The sequence below is a fragment of the Lichenostomus cassidix genome, unplaced genomic scaffold, assembly GCF_008360975.1.
Source record: "Lichenostomus cassidix isolate B80296 unplaced genomic scaffold, HeHo_3.0 HiC_scaffold_44, whole genome shotgun sequence".
In the NCBI taxonomy this organism is placed as follows: domain Eukaryota; kingdom Metazoa; phylum Chordata; class Aves; order Passeriformes; family Meliphagidae; genus Lichenostomus; species Lichenostomus cassidix.
The window spans coordinates 742,310-759,673 of NW_028148053.1; the positions used below are offsets into that span (position 1 = coordinate 742,310).

Consider the following 17,364-nt stretch of genomic DNA (forward strand, 5'->3'; position numbering starts at 1 on the left):
GGCTTCGGCACTGGAGTTATACAAGGTCCAAAAATTCCCCCAGCCTCCCCTAAAGAACCCCAGGCACCGCCCAGGATATTTGGCTCAGCTCCCCCTGCCCGCTCACCTGCGGGATGCCCCGGGGGGGCGATGTTCCCGGGCCGAGGGTTGCAGACACAGAGAACAACAGACGCACGTGGTGATTCCTTCTCATGCTTTACTTTCCATTTTTCTATCCCTCCTCTTCCTCCCACTCCTCTCCCTTTATCGCTCCTCTTCTTCCCGTTTCCCCTCTTCCACCCCTCCTCCCCACCCGCTCTTCATCCTCCTCTATCCCTCCTCCTCCTCTCCTGCCGGTTTATCCTCCTGCTCTTCTTCCTCCTGTTCTTTGGGATTCCCCTCCTGGCTTTGTCTGCCATCACCCTTGGTCCATCCCGTGCTCAGCAGAGCATCCTGTGCTCTGTCAGCACTCTCTGTTCCTTCTGGAAGGGTTTGGGATTTATGGCAGGCACACACACTGAACCTCACGCCAAACTGCCCTGGTGCCATTGCTGTCCCCTCGGCGCTGGGCAGCTGCTGTCCCAGGGGAAGCAGGGACACAAACGGAGCCAAGTGCAGCCCAGCTGCCCGCGCTGATCCAGACGAGCCCCAGGGACAAGGTCCTGCAGAGCCACACGGAGCCCTCGGCTCCTGGCTGGCAACGGCTTGTGTTGTGGATGCCCCAGCGGCCAGAGCGAGTCCTGGAGCTCCCCCAGCTCCTGCAGCAGGACCCAGGTTCCACCTGCTCTGCCAGGCCCTGGCCAGGGGCCAGCAGATCCACTGGCTCCATGCAAAGGGGGAAGACAAGAAGAATGCATTGGATGCAGCCCCCAAGGACCTCGAGCAAATCGTTCAGGAACATCCAGACCTTGAGCTGACATTTGTAAAGCTGCAGCTGGCAGAGTTCTGTGGTGCAGGAGACCCAGCACAGGAAGAGGAAAGCTACAAGGAGCTGCAGGAGAAACACCCTGAGCCCCTAAGGCTGTCATGCCTGGAATTTCTGCTGGAGAAAGTTCTTCCAGAAGCTGTGGGGGGAAGGAGCGACCCTGAGCAGGGCAGGTGCTGCTGCTGAGAGGTGCTGTGTGGGTCAGGGCTGCTGCCAGCTCCAGGTCAGCCTGGGGACACCTCTGGAGGACACTTCCCAAAGAAGGTGAGCCAGGGATTACTGTGAAGATAAGGAGCTTTCCTGAGACTGCTTCAATTTCCTACTTGGAGCAGGATGGGGAGGTTGGGGAATGAGAGAAGTAGAAAAGGAGAAATGTTTGAGCATTTAGTGCAACTCCTGCTCTGTACCTTTGGGTGCTCAGTGTGTCTGCTGGGAGCCTCCTCAAGGGCCTTCAGCCACTGCTCAGCCCATGGACAGCAGCAGCAGCACCTTTGCAGGGCCCAGCAGGGCTCTTGCCAGCTGCCCTTGCCCACCTGCACACAGAGCCTCACCCAGGCAGGGCCCTGCAGACAGGCAGGTTTCTGTAGGGCTGGGCGAGTGCACAGAGGGTGGGATGGGCTCTGTGAGCACTGACAGGGACAAGGCTCCTCTCAGGAGGAACATGTGCAGCACAGGGAGATGATCAGGGAAGGAGAGGGAGCTGAGCAGAGTGATTTACGGTAAAATAGAAATTACTAATGTAAAAGAGCTAGAGGCTGGATAATAGTAATAATAATATTTTTAAACTGATTTAGAGAGCCAAAACTGATTTAAACTGATTTAAGATATGCCAGCTGCGATCCATTTATTATTTTCTTGGTGAATTTGTGCCTACCTGGTATCGGGGAGGATAAGAGAGGAGAGCCAAGTAATTGAGAGAAACCACCAAGTGTAACCGAGCATCCCACCCTTGGACCCCAGGACCGGTACGAGTTGGTTCTCAGGCTTGGACTAGGACCAAGGACCAAGGGAGCATGCGCACCTGTCATAATTAATCATCGGGACCCTTCCCCACAATTAATCTGAGACACTGCGCTTGCGCGACCATATTTAAATGAACTTTGAACTCCTTATAATACGAAGAGGGGATAGGTAATGAATATGTATAGGGGCTTTGTCTAACTTTATGCATATGTAATCTGTAACCTAATATAAACTTAGTGAAGTGCCGCTGAGGGTGTGCATGTCTTTGGAGGGGCTACCCCCCATGCACCCCAGCTGGAATAAACACATACCTTCTTCATAACTCTCTGAGTTGTGGAGTCAATTCCGTGCTTCATGAGCAATGCTGTGGGCAGGAGGGCACTGTTGGTGTGTGGGAGGTGCCATGCACAGGTGGGGACAGGGAATACTGTCCTGAGGGTCCCTGTGTTGGAAAATATATCAGGTTAAAACTTTTGTATAACTTTAGTCAAAAGCTTTGTTTGTCTTTACCCTGGGAAGAGGAATTTTAGGTTTCTTTCTTTGGGGGCACTGTTCTACCAGATGAGGTCTGGTGAACTCAGCATATCAACAGATTGGGAGTGACCCCGAAGATACCAGAAAGATAAAGACTATTAACAGAACATCTGCCAGGACATTGTGGTTATCAACAGGACATGGTGGCTATCACAAATGGCTACCACAGATGCCACCTCCATCAGAGCTAAAAACATCCTTGCCCGGAAAAAGGACTGATAAGAAAAACTGAAGAATGAAGAATCTAATTAGCATCAGAGGCGAAGAGATTCAGATTCAATGAGAGACTGAATATTGGCAGTTTGCTCAACTTTAGACAAATGAACACTGACCCAATGCTTTCCTATGTATTTTTACAGTATAAAATATCTGAGAAATTGAGTAAATGCCATTTTTCCTGGAATGATTCTCTCTGCACAGCCGGGCTATGTGTGGATGAGATGATTTCTGTGGTACATCCAGGCCAGAACAATATCCTGGCCAGATAATAAAGTAATGCCTTGACTCTCCAACATTAAAATGTGGTTGGAGGGTTTTTGTATTTTTTCCCGCAGATTTGGTGACAGATAAATCTATCACAGTGCTAATGATCATTAATATTTTGTTAATGAGTGGATAAAAGATATTCTTTGGTTGGAAGGTTGATGGAGAGGTCACCTTTGGCTCAGGGCCTGTTGTTCAGGCCTCAGTCAGGCCTCTTGTTCAGGCCTTGGCACTTCAGGGATGTGGTTTAGTGCTGGGCTGACAGTGCTGGGTGAATGTCTGGGCTTGATGAGCTCAGAGGTCTCTTCCAACAGACAGAATTCTGTAATTCCAGGAGTTTATCTGCTGGATTCAGCCTGGTCCATGTTAGCAGCATTAATTTGCTCAGAAAGTTTCCTCTTGGTCAGCTCTTGAGGCCTAAGGCTTCAGGCCCTTTAGCTCCTGGTGCTAAGCTGCTCATGTTGGATGAGACAACTCAGAGAGAAGAATACAGTTCATCCAATTCCTTCTGGACACTGAGAGGAGAGGGTGTGAAAACAGGAGCATTGTTTGGTGTTGCCTCCTCTCTGCCCTTCATGCCTTTCAGTGCTCTGAAAGAGCCAATAGCTTTCTTCAAGAGTGCAAGGAAGCAGCTGTTCCTTCTGCCAGGTCTGTCTCTCTCCAGTCTCTGCACTTGACTGCTTTTGTCCCTCTTGCTGTGCCCTCTGTTCCCCCTCTGCTGCTGGCTGCTGCCCAGGACTGTGGAACTGGCCCAGATCAAGTGCTTGAGAGCCTCATTTCTCTGCCCTTGGAGCTGCCTGGGCACAGCAGCCTTTTCCATCTGCAAGCTCCATAGGGACAGGGAGTGCCCAGCTCTGTTCCTTGCACAACCTCCAGGAGCCCAGGGCCTGCCATCTCAAGTCCCTGCTGGCACTGAGGGCTCCCAGGTGCCTCAGGCTGCTGTGACACCACTGCAAACAGGAGGCAAGAGTGGCAGGGGCTGTGCTCAAAGTCACCTCCATTTGCTGCTGCTGCTGCTGCTGCTGTGGGGTCATTTGTCCAGCCCTGCCCCAGACTCAGGGATCAGCTCCAGGCCCTGCTGCTGCTCCCTCGGGATCAGCCACAACCTGGTTGTTGCTCTCCAGCAGAAGCAGTGGCTGAAGCAGCAGGTGCTGACAGTGCCCCAAGCCCTGGGGCCAGAGGGGTCCCTTGGCTGCAGGGCTGGGAGGGAGCTGCCCCTTGTTCTCACTGTGCCTCACGCAAAGCTGAGCCCCTCACAAGTGGGGCAGCACAGCAAACAGGGAGCCTGCCAGTCTCTTCCAGCCATGTCTGCTCAGAGTTTGGCCCTTGAAGCTGCAGGTGGACAAAGGCAGCTCTTCTGGTTCCTCTGGGTGTCCCCATGTTCAGCAGTGCTGCTCCATCAGTCTGTGCACAGCAACAGGGAAAAGCCTCAGCCCTGCAGGGGCCAGGAGGTGCCAGGCTCTGCCTGAGCAGCTCAGCCAGTGGGAAGGGAGCTCTCCACATGGGAACCAGGAGAAATGAACATTAATTTTTATCTTATAAGAAACTGAAAGGAAAAATAAAAGGAAAAACCTAGATAAAATTTGAAAGATAAAGACAAAACCTATATGTGTAGTGAAAATTCTTCTGTAACTTTGGATAAGAGGTAACTGATTTTTTGAAAAAGAGATGTCAGTATTTACTTTCTAAATTTGCTGGTGGCATGGATCCATCTTACTGACCTCAGCACCCTTTTAAAAAAGATTTTGAGGTTTGTTTCAAATATCTCACTGCCAATCTGTCCTGGTTACAGGAGCAGGGTACCAGTTTGGCACTCTGTGGGTGTAACCAAACTGGGCATTCTACTCCCATTAGGTCATTTCTGTTGATGACAGGTCGTTTGCAAGAGCTGCCCAGTGCAACCCTGACCCATCAAGCTACCAGCTGGGTTGTACATGAGATGAGGAAGGGGAGGCAAACCCTGTGAGGCAGGACATTGGTTCCTTTTCTTCACACCAACGACTCAGCTGAGATAACTCCCTCCAGGGAAGCACCAGCATAGTCCCACCCAGCCTGAGGGCTCATCTCTGCTAATGGGCCATCGTGGACTCAATGGCACAATAGAACAATGGGCAGCAACAACGACTGATACCATCAAGGACTCCCCAAATATCCCATGACTCACAGGATAACATCATTCCATTGTGAAACTCCCTGCCCAGGGGGAGGTACTGAGCATTCCCACCTGAACCTGAGCATATAAAATCTAGCTCTGGGGCCTTGGGACACCACTTCCACTCACCGGATCCAGAGAAGGAACAGAACTTCCACAGGACTACAACCTCAACAGGACTGTGACCACCACTTGGTAGGATTTCGACCATTGCTCTGACCAACAGGGAGCCAGGTTGTACTCAATCTTTGTGGGTTAAAACCAGTTTTCTCTGTACCTGATTTATTGTAATCTCTTCAATGAATTGTAACTCTGACCTGTAATGTCTGTTGGGTCAGTTGAGTGGGGTTCACTTCTCCTGCCAGTTTACTTTTAAATGAGCACAGTGCTTTTGGGTGGGTTGTTTGGAGTATGAAGGACTTCCAAGATGCATAATAAACATCCCTTGGGTGATGTTGGGGTGTCCCTGGGAGGTGTTTCTGGGTGTCCTGGTGGTGGCTGCTGGCACAGCCCCAGCAGTGGGCAGGGGATGCAAGGAGCCCCCCTGCAGTGAGGGTTGGGTTTCCCAAATCAGGCACTGCCACCTCCAGCCCGGAGCCAGGGGGCTGTTGGACCCCCGGGGAGAACCAGGGGGGATGAACCTCAGGATCCTCAGAGTGGGGAGGGTGGAGGGGACAATACCATGAACAGGAGACTGCTGGCAGTCTGGAGGAGGGGGAGTGTCACGGTCCACTCGGAAGCAGACGCGTGATGGTTCATACCAGCTACGATCTCAGAGTGCAAAAAGGAAAAGAAAACACAAAATGCAACAAGTCAAGGGAGTTAAATTTGAATACAAGGGGGAACTTTATTAATTTGGCCTGTAAAGCGGCCTGCGATAGAGAGAGAGAGAGAGAAAATTGGGAAAAGATGGGGTGAAAAGGGCAGGAAAGGGGCTATAGCTACCACCACGGGTCCACAGACGTCCGGCGTCCCTGGAGTCCCGGTCAGTCGGCGTTCCTTGGCCTCTGCAAAGATCGATGTGATCTTTCGGTGGGGAAGATCTTCGGAGTTCAGCCACTCCAAAGCTGTCTTTTATGCTAGTCCATACACCTGGTCCCTCCTTGCCAGCCGCCTTTGCCCCCCCTTAATTCTTGTGGAGATTTGCCAAACTCCACTTGGCAGGGTCAAGGGAGGAGTGTCCGAGGCATGGTCGGCAGGTTTTTCACAATGGGTGTCAGGGCAACGGGTGCAAAGCCTTCGTCACATACCCGCATTGGCAGGCACAAGGCCTTTGTTCTGTATCAACTCAGGCAGGTGCAAAGTCTTCGTTCTGTACCACCTTAGGCAGGTACAAAGCATTCGCTCCGTACCAGCTTTGGGTAGGCACAAAGCATTCGTTCCGTACTACCTTAGGCGGGCACGAAGCATTCGCTCCGCACCAGCCTTAGGCAAGTACACAGCATTCTCTGCATAAGTCCTGCACCTGTAATTTCTGATGAGAAATGTTGAGACAGAATTCGATTCTTGGATCGACCCTTACACCACCCGGTGGCTCAACATTTATCTTCAGGACCAGTTGTCTTCTTCATGATGAGTCGTCTTCTGGGTGAGTTGTCTTTCTTTGTGATGAGGTGTCTTCTGGATGAGTTGTCTTCGGGACCACATGGTGGTAACACTAAGGATGGGGGAAGGGGAGAGAAGGGAAGGAAGCGAAACAAGGTAGGAAAGATTTTTACATTTACTTTTTGCCATGCAGCTTGCTCAATATGAATCAATGTGATATCAGATTTCAGAATTTGGTGGGAAGCGACTGGAGCTGAGTAAGCGAAGTCACATCCCATGATTTCAGTAAAATTACAAATACAAATATTTGTATGATTACTGGTATAAGCTATCACATTTCCTACTGTGATATTACTACAAACAGTTCTTAAGCATGCACAACCCTTGCCAATGTAAATGATTACGGTTTCAGGGTTAATTTCAGGACGAATTTCAAAATGGCAAACATTTTGGTCAGTGTCTAAACAAAAATCTCGTGTTCTGATGGTGTTATTTTTACAGTTGTTCCCACACAATGCCGGATTCCAGGTCTATCATTTGCCATTTATCATTCACCTTTTGGGCCCATGCTGTATGCTCGAACGGATAGAGTGTAGTTCCATTGTGGTTCAAGCCTAATGTGAAAACGGGATAAATCAAAGATACTGAAGCATTGTGAATAGTTAATATAATCTGTAACAGTGTTATTAACATGATTATAGGTAAAATTTACCAACTTCCACCAAGATTGGAGGTTCTTTTCAAAATTGTTAGCACTATCCCAATTTATTTTTTTGGATTTCTGTAGGAAAAATGCCTCCTTAAAGGCTGTTGCATTTTTGTCAGATCAAAAGTTGCAGTAGCCAATTTATTCAATAATATCTCTGAATCAATGCTATTTAGAATCCCCAATCTAGTTCCTAAAAACACCAGTCAGGTCTCTTCGACATACATCTCCAGGAGAAAAGGGAGCAACCTTTTTGAGAGACCATTCTGGTTTAAATAATATTTGTTGTTGGCTGGTGTTTCCAATTACAAATGGTATTGAAAACCAGGTTCCACTTTTCTGCATCCCACTTGAATTTTTTCATCAATGATACCGGGTAGGGTTCTAACCCACTCATTTTTATCCCAGACCCAATCAGACAAATGGTAAATTTTGCCATCATGCATTACGACTACAGCCAAATTTTGGATTGTTATTTTTGGGATAATTTCTGGAAGAGTTAGAATATTCTATGAAGGCTTGAGATCAAGGCAATTCATTATTATTTTGGTTATAGGAAGAAGGTGTAATGCAGAAAAGTATGAACAATCTAATGAAAATTTTGTAGGCCATTTTCAGATTTAAGTCTTTAATTTTCATTCATATTTCTTCTATAGAAATTCTTAAAGTCCCACGGGGTTCTCCTGCAAAAACAAAAAATAGAGACCTTGCCCTTTTCAGGCAAAAGGGAATTAAAATAATGGAACAATAAACCAGGCATTTATTGTTTGGTGTTGGGAAAAAGGAGGGGCCACCCGGATGACTGAGGCAGGTTTATCTTGGCTGATATCCAGGCTCTCCGTTTCTTGGATAGAAAGGTTCTTTGAGGCTTCTTCTGTTACAGAAAACACATCACAGAAATGGTCAATCTGTGCATCGACTTCAATGAAAGCCAGGCTTACCACAAACAAGCCTTTCTGCCAAGCAGTATACCTTTTCTCAGCATCCTTAAAACTGCAAGAATAAAATCCCACGATAGCTGTTATTAACATATCTCCTTTTTCTGTTTTGGTGAGCTGTTTAACATAGATCCATTCTCCATTTCCCTGCCCACCACTAGGAAATGGAGATCCTAGTTTCCCTGTTCTGGAGAAAAAGGTTTGCTTTGATGTCTTGTCTGCACCATCCACGAAAGGGGGGGCAGAAGCTGCAACGGGTGCATTCTTTCACAGAGGAAGGTGGTTTTGTCACACGCCACTGAGTTACCCGTTTGCACAATTTTTCTAAAGGTAAACCATCCATCAAATCTCTAGGAATTCCTTTTTTAAGTCCTAAACGCCACCAATCAAGTTGGACAGAAAGGGGTTTAGGCTGTGACAGTTCCTTGGCAACATCCATAGTTTTGCTGGGGCAGGGCAGTGCTTTTTTAACTCCTACTTGCCTGATACCTCTTGATCTCTCTTCTAGAGGCTTTATTAGGCAGTATTTTCTACTGTAGTCAATTAATTCTTGTGCTACCTCCCCCCATGTCCATACTTTAAGTCTAGGGTGAGGTCTGTTACCTGGCGGGGCTGGTGTTGAAAAGTCAGAGGAACTAGCGTAAGAGTCTGGATCAGTACTGCCTGTATTTCTGCTATTATCACCTCTGCGCATAAAACTTTCCAATCTTTCCACCGGACCTATTGACGCTATGGTTCTCTGAAGACTTATCCCCGTGGCTTTGAGTGACTCGGGGAGTCCCCTTATTAAAGGAGTCATAATTTCAGGGTTGACAGGTAACATCATTGGTGATTCACATCCAGGAATTAATTTTCTCTCATGTATCATTTGTAGGCAAGCAGCTTTATGTACACTTTCTAGTAATTGGTCAGCTGTGCCTATTATTGCCAAGGGGTCTCCCCTGTCCAGAGGATTTAACCCTCCAGCCTAGTAAGCAGCGCGCTGAGTTAGAGACCATGGGGCACGGCGATCACCTGTTGTTAAGAAAACTCCGTGGCCCCAGTAACCCTCAGCCTCCTTTTCACTCAATTGTATTTGATCACCCCCAGTTAAAGACACACGCCACACATATTCTGTTTCAGATTCTTTGGTAAGACGCCCATATTCTTTTTTTAACTTTGCCAGTTCAGTGGCAGAATAGGGCGTTTCCTTGGTGGTTATGTGGGGGTCTGTAGCTTCATCATTAAGATAAGAAAATTCAGTTTTGATTAAGGGTCTTAAATTAGGAGGATTTTCATCAAGTTTTTTCATCTGTTCTAATTCTTTTTGTGGATATATTGGGTTAATTGATCCCGATGATACTGTGTCTTGTAAGCTAGTGTTCTGTGAATTAGTGGTATTCATAATGCGATTAACTTCAAGAGCAACCCGTAATGAATGGTTTTCTTCCTTTTGGCGCTCTAATTCCTTTTCTAGATTGGAGATTATTTCTTGGTGACAATGCATCATGTTTTCTAAGGATTCTATGATTTTCTCCTCATTACTACGCTGCCTATGACGGTCTTCAATGGCTGCGATCAAGCTGGCACCCAAAACAGAACAGACTATTGTCCTGCTTTTTCCTGGTAGTAAAAACTTAACCTTAGCCTCATTCTGTAGCAGAGAAATCCGATCTACTATACTCTGCATATTTTTCCAATTCTCTCGAGCCCAATCTTCCCCAATAGGAGAGGGTCGAGCACCATATTTAGCCAAAAATGTAAATAATACATTTTTATCATCCACCAACTGAGAATCTCTCTTCTCCTGTTTGCCAGACATCTTTCTCCTTATCCTGACTCAGAAATAAAACCAACAACAAAAACAACTCAAATCCACTTGAGAAACATTTCTCTCTATCCTGATTCAGAAACCAGACAACCTCAAAACAACAACAAAAACAGCTCAAAAATCTATCCTGCAACAAAACAACTCCAAAAACAATGCAACAACAACAGCTCAAAATTCACTTGAGAAACAAATTCTTAATCCTAAAACAAAACAACTTCAAAAACAACAAAAAAACAGCTCAAATCTACTTGAGAAAGTTAGATACTTGCCAATGGCCACTCTTACCCTTTCTCAGGTGTCACTAAAACAAAAATTTAACTCCCCTTCTTTTTGCACTCTAAGTTCTGATAGCCGGAATCCCAATAGAGTCCTCAAAAAATGAGTTTCGAGGGGTTTTGTCCCTCAGCCTCTATCAGGATCCTGTCCGTGACGCCAATTTATGTCACGGTCCACTCGTAAGCAGATGCGTGATGGTTCATACCAGCTACGATCTCAGAGTGCAAAAAGGAAAAGAAAACACAAAATGCAACAAGTCAAGGGAGTTAAATTTCAATCCAAGGGGGAACTTTATTAATTTGGCCGGTAAAGCGGCCTGCGATAGAGAGAGAAAGAGAGAAAATTGGGAAAAGATGGGGAGAAAAGGGCAGGAAAGGGGCTATAGCTACCACCACGGGTCCACAGACGTCCGGCGTCCCTGGAGTCCCGTCCAGTCGGCGTTCCTTGGCCTCTGCAAAGATCAATGTGATCTTTCGGTGGGGAAGATCTTCGGAGTTCAGCCACTCCAAAGCTGTCTTTTATGATAGTCCATACACCTGGTCCCTCCTTGCCAGCCGCCTTTGCCCCCCCTTAATTCTCGTGGAGATTTGCCAATCTCCACTTGGCAGGGTCAGGGGAGGAGTGTCCGAGGCATGGTCGGCAGGTTTTTCACAATGGGTGTCAGGGCAATGGGTGCAAAGCCTTCGTCACATACCCGCATTGGCAGGCACAAGGCCTTTGTTCTGTATCAGCTCAGGCAGGTGCAAAGTCTTCGTTCTGTACCACCTTAGGCAGGCACGAAGCATTCGCTCCGCACCAGCCTTAGGCAAGTACACAGCATTCTCTGCATAAGTCCTGCACCTGTAATTTCTGATGAGAAATGTTGAGACAGAACTCGATTCTTGGATCGACCCTTACAATGGCAAGGATTGAATTGTTGATCTTTCAGCTCCTGAGTCTACAAGGAACTCAAATTCTTGGCGCTGGGGTCCTATCCAAATTTTTATCAAGGGCCCAGCGGTCTTATGTGACCCCAGCAAATACAGCCCCTGACAGCCCTATTCCTCGGCAAACATTTTCTCATCAGCGATCCTCTGCCTGCAATTTCTTTTCACATGCCCCGGTTTCTGACAATAAAAACACACAACTTTACTCATATCTCTTTCTTCCCTTCTCTGGGGGGGGTGAAACTCTCTCTCAGCCCGCAAGCTCTCAGACCGAAGAAGCTGACTTTCCTTTTCTTGCCTTCTTGCATTTCCTTGTTCACTCCTCACCACCGCGGCCATCACTCTGGCTTGCCTTTTATAACTTTCCTCTTCCCTTCTCACATACACTTTCTGTGCCTCCCTTAACAATTCATCTAACCCTCTCTCTTGCCAATTTTCTAACTTCTCCAATTTTCTCCAAATGTCAGGCCATCCCTTTGACACAAACTGCACTTTTAAAAGGGTTTGGCCTGCCGGATTATCAGGATCTATTCCAGAATATAATTGCAAGTTTTTCCTTAGCCTTTCCAACCAGGTGGTTCGATCCTCATCCTTCCTTTGATTCTCATTAAAGGCTTTGTGCATATTTTGCCCTCTAGGCACAGCCTCCTTTATTCCTTGAATTATAATAGCTCTCAAGTCCTGCATGTTAGCCCGATCTTGTGGGGTTTGATTGTCCCAATTGGGCCTTTGCAAAGGCCACTTTATATCACCCATGGGACCCTGTGGGTGCTGGTTTTCCCAAATACGCATGCCTGCGATTCGGATCATGCGTCTCTCTTCTATGGTGAAAAGTATCCCCAAAATTGATTGTAACTCATCCCATGTATAGAGACTATGACCTAGGAATTGATCCACTTGCTCTGCTACCCCAAGTGGATCTTCTAAAAGATGCCCCATATCTTTTTTAAATTCACGGACATCCATGGAGTTCAGAGGAACTTCTACATACCCTATGCCAGGTACTTGGCCACGCCCCTCTTGGTTTACCATCCCCATAGCCACTTCCCTTAGAGGGTATAAATTTTGAGCTCTGCTCCGGGTAATCGGACCCTGCAGAGTGTTGACCTCATAGTCAGATAAGGGACTTTCCCGTTTCCCAGGAGACGATGGCTCAGCACCTCCCCCCGGAGTCAGGCTGTCTCCCTCTCCTCGGGCTGACGGAGCTATACCCCCCTTTTCCTGATGTAACAAAGCCGCACCTCCCCCCTCCCGCTGTGGTGGGGGAGTTCCTCCCACCTCCCGCTGTGGTGGAGCTGCAGGAGGTGGTGGTGCCGCACCTCCCCCTCTTCGGACTAACGGATCTACACCCCCTCCTTCCTGATGTAACAAAGCCGCACCTTCCCCCTCCCGCTGTGGTGGGGGAGTTCCTCCCGCCTCCCGCTGTGGTGGAGCTGCAGGAGGTGGTGGTGCGTATGGTGGGGGTGTATCAACAAGTTTCTTTCTTTTGTCTTTTCTTTGGAGCACAAACACTCCCACCCCCCTCTCGTAAGGGAGCCAAAGAGCCGCATAGTCGCTCTCCTCTGGGTTAAATGGTCTTTTGCTGTTAACCCAGAGATTTAGGGCTTGACATAGAGATTCCTCGTCGGATCCAAAGACCGGCCAATATAAGGAGTCTGCCCTAATCTGTCTTCCTCCCCAAATTGCTACACAATAGTTAATCATTTTATTTTTACTCTTCCCCTGGGTCCGGGGATCATCAGCCCAATATTTCAGCTGTATGCCTAACGGACTGTCAGGGGGAATCCCTGGGAGTCTCCCATTTTTTTTCTTCATGGAGGCAGAAGGCTTGCTGTCCCTCTGTCCCATCTTCCGGAGTGCCCTCACACGCACCAACAACACAACACTCGCTTTCTCTCGGTCGTGACCTGACCCCTCGCGGGGAACAGGAACTGCACTACTGGAGAGTCCCAATCACTTCGTCCGCATATGGACGTCTCACACGCTGCACTCCGGGAAAACCACCCCAACCACCCACGCCGTGTGTGTCTCTTTATCTCAACCGATACTCACACTCCGCTGTCCGGCGTCTTGTGGCTTCTGTGCACGGAATTTCAGGGGCCTTGAACCCTTGGCTGATATCCGAAATTTGGGTTCGTCGGTTAGGGGTGCCAGTGGAGTGTCCCCTCCAGGCCGTCAAATCACGACGGGGCGCCTCCCTTTGGGGAACTCCAGAGGAATTTCCCTATCCGAGTCATGGCACCAAAATTTGTTATCAATTTAGCCTCATTATCCAATCAGAGACGTAGATCCAATTAAAAAAAAAAATTTATTAATTAAAAGCAAGCGGATATCAGTCAAGTCAGCGCTGGACGGGCAGAGATTCAAGCATATCTCTATGCACCGCACCGCTGGCCCTCAGAGGACTGAATTTTATAACCCTTTAGTACCCCACTCCCCCCGTATGTCTTGATTGGCGTCTCTTCATGAATCCTTGATTGGCTGTTGAGACGTCTTAGGCTGGTGTGCTCTGCGTTGGGTGATGGTTACTGGGCCTCCTGGGATGGTCTCTCCGTGGGGGTTGCACAGGGGGAGGTTTTTATGGACCCCTGAACCACATTCCTTTTGTATCTGCCTCATAGGGGCTGCACAGGGGGAGGTTTTTTATGGCCCCTGAGCCAAATTCCTTTGTATCTGCCTCATGGGGGTTGGGCAGGGTTCCTAACAAGATTCGTTTTTATAACAGCAAAAAAAAGAAAGAAAGAAAAAAGAAAAATAAAAGGAAAGGCAATTTTAAGACTTATCACCTTTTTCAAACAGTTCGTGAACGAAACTGATTGTAATTTATTATGTTATAAATTACAATAGGTATAGTTCATGAAATCGTTTAGAAAATAAGTTTTAATTCCTTGCTTTTGGTAAGCTCTGCTTTTCAGTTTTGCTTTAACAGAAAGAGTTCCTGTTTTAGAGCCAAACCGTTCTGCTGAAGGTTTGCAACAATTGTAACTCTTTTCGAAAGGCTGCTCAGCAAGGCTTGTGTAATTCCCACGGGACACAGTCTAACTGCTATGCAAGAAAGAAACCCCCCCAAAAGCCTGTGTACCCCTAATCACTACCAACCAGCGCAGAGAGCGACGATTCCACGGCCAATTGAGACACCCAAAGGAATGTCAGTCAACACCCACGAGGGGACTCAAGGGAGGGGGTAAAGAGAGCTATAAAAAATGATGATTTGCCATCTTCGGGCGCGGTGCTGTAGGCGTAGCAGGGAGGCTCGCCAAGCCCATCCAGCGCTGTAACTTGGCTGCTATCTGCTTGCTCAATTAATAAATTCTTTAATTAGCTCTACGTCTCTGACTGGTTTTTGAGACCTAACACATAACGGTAAGTAAGGTTCAGTCATCAGGTATGAGCTAAGTGAAATGCTGCTGAAGGTTTTTCTTCTGCTAAGTTGTTCAGTTTAAGGTATAAGTCAAGGTTAAGGTAGAAGTTAAGTTCTGTTAAGTTTGAGGGCTGTTAAGCTTTTAGGCCATATTCCTTTTATCCTTGCCCTCACTGTCCTTTTGTCACACACACACACACACACACACACGGACAGTTCTCAGTTAATTTCTGGTTTGATTGCCTGGATTTGCTTGGTTTTGTTGTTGCTTTTTTCCCCTGGTGTGCCTGAACTGTCCAGTCAGGAGCAGAGTGACTCTTGCCAAGGAACTTTGTTGTGCTGTCGCTTGACATTAAATCTGGTTTTTGCTGATGCCTTGCTGGGGATTTTTTAAGTGCTCTCAAGCCCTCATTTGTAAGGCCTGGGCCAGGCTCTCCTCCTGGGGGACACGGGGACGCTGCCAGGGGGTCCCTGTCTCCCTGTCCCACCCCCCAGGGCCCTGTCCCCCCTGTCCACATGTCAGGCTCTGGGGGTCGATCTGGTGGAACATCTTCTGGGGGAGGCTGTGGCACTGGGGGGCAGGGGGGACCTGGGGGGACAGGGGACCCTGCTGTGCAAGAGCAGCGTTGGAGTTGTCTGGGGGAACTTTGGGGGGGTGCTAGGGCAGAGTGACCTCCTCAGGGACCTCACACAGCCCCCAGTGACCTCCCACAGACCTCCTGTGATGTCACACATCCACTCTGGAATGTCACAGCCCTCTCTATGATGTCCCAGTTGATGCCGACCCTTGGGTGTCACACCACCGTTCTGTGATGTCATAGTTTGCTCTGGGATGTCACAACCCCTCTGGGATGTCACCCAACAACCCTGGGATGTCACAACCCAGTCTGTAATGTCACAGCATTCTCTGTGACATCACACAGCCTGTTCCTTGATGTCACAGACAACTCTGTGATGTTACAAAGCCACACTGTGATGTCACAGCCTGCTCTCTGATGTCAGACAGAGCCATCCTCTATGATGGCAGAGTCTGCTCTGCAACCGCACAGCCCTCTTTGTGATGTCACAGCCCACTCTGTGGCACAGCCTGCTTTATGATGTCACATCACCACCATGGGACATTACATCCTGCCCTATCATGTCACACAACCAACCAGTGATTTCACAGCCCAGTCTATGATGTCACAGCCCTCTGTGACCTCACAGCCAACCTGGGATGTCATACAGCCACACTGTGGTGTCACAGTGAGCTCTGTGATGTCACTCAGTCCCCTCTCTGATGCCATAGCTGCTCCATGATCTCACATAACACTCTGTGATGTCATAGCCTAATCTGTTACCTCACACAGCACATAACACTCTGTGATGTCACACAGCCCCTTTCTGACATCACAGCTGCTCTGTGGCTCTCTGACACAGCCCCAGAGGTGCCCATGGCAATGACACAGCCCCTCTGGGCCATTGCACAGCCCCTGCCATTGCTGAGCACCTGTGAGCTCTGGATGTGCCCTGCTGGTGTCCCTGAGATGGCCTGGCAGTGCCCAGCCCTGCTGGGCTGTGCACAGGAGCTGCTCCTGGGCAAAGCTGTCTCTCTGCAGTGCTGCCGCTTGCCAGGAGCTCCTCTGTGCCAGGAGCCCAGCCCAGCTCAGCAGCACAGCAACAGCACAGGGACTTGAATGAGCCTCGTGGGGCTTTGGTGCTGTTTGCATCAGACTCAGTCCCTCAGAGTGTGTGCAAAAAACTTCTCAAGAACTCGAAGTGAGATTGAAACCCTGAAGTATCTCGTAGTGTTAATGAGTTCCACTGAGGGACATGACTGAGAAAGTGCCCCCAGGTTCCAGTGAGAGCAGAAAACTTCCTACAGAAGTTGACTCTGTTAGGTCTTCAAGTAAAAAAGAATCCCAGGGATGGGTTTGCCTTTCTTGAGCCAGGACGGATCCAAACTCTCTTCCCCAACACATATATCCTAGGCACCACGGGCACTTTATCCCCCTTCTATGGTTTATGGAGGATTGGATTGGATTGGATTGGATTGGATTGGATTGGATTGGATTGGATTGGATTGAACTGGATTGGATTGGGCAGGGCCAGCTCAGCTGGTGGAGCCTCAGGTGTTCACTGATCAGTGGCCTTGGCTTAATGCAGCTCCCAAAGTTTGAAGGTCTCACCCATTGCTTTCAAGGTGGTTTTTAGCTTTCCCTTGCACTGTTCAGCTTTCCCAGGCTGGTGCCTGACAGGGAATATGAAACACTCACTCAATCCTGTGCTCTCTGGCCCAGGTGTCCCTGGGGCTGTTCTGGAAATGATTCCCATTGTCCGACTCAATGCTTTCTGGGGACTCTGTCCCCACAGGACTTGCTTTTCCAGGCCCAGGGTGGTGTTCTGGGCAGTGCTGTGAGGCACAGGGTGTGTCTCCATCCATCCTGGGGCTGTTCCCAGCACTGTCAGCAGCAGTGCTTGCCCTGGTGGCTCTGTGGCACTGTGATGTCATCCATCTGCCAGGTCCCCCCAGAGTGGTATTTCCACCATTGTCCCCAACACCTGAGGGGCTTTTCCTGCTTGATCCCAGCACATGTTCCACAGTCATGGATAACCTGGAGATGCTGTCCATGGTTAAATCCACCCCTCAGTCATGAGCCCATCAGGAGGTTGCATCTCTTCCCTGATTACCTGAGGCACCACAAACCCATTGAGCCAGAAATATCTCACCCTTGTGTGGCCTCTCCAGACCCTCCTGAGACACTTTAATCCTGGCAGCCCAATGCC

At 48.5% G+C, this 17,364-nt stretch overlaps 1 protein-coding gene and 1 pseudogene across 1 annotated transcript in view; one reads left to right on the forward strand and one right to left on the reverse strand.

Moving 5' to 3' along the window:
* Positions 1-17,364, forward strand: part of LOC146420171 (uncharacterized) — a 482,891-nt gene that overhangs the window by 393,240 nt on the left and 72,287 nt on the right. The window lies entirely within an intron of this gene.
* LOC146420194 (uncharacterized) lies at positions 7,950-10,131 on the reverse strand (annotated as a pseudogene).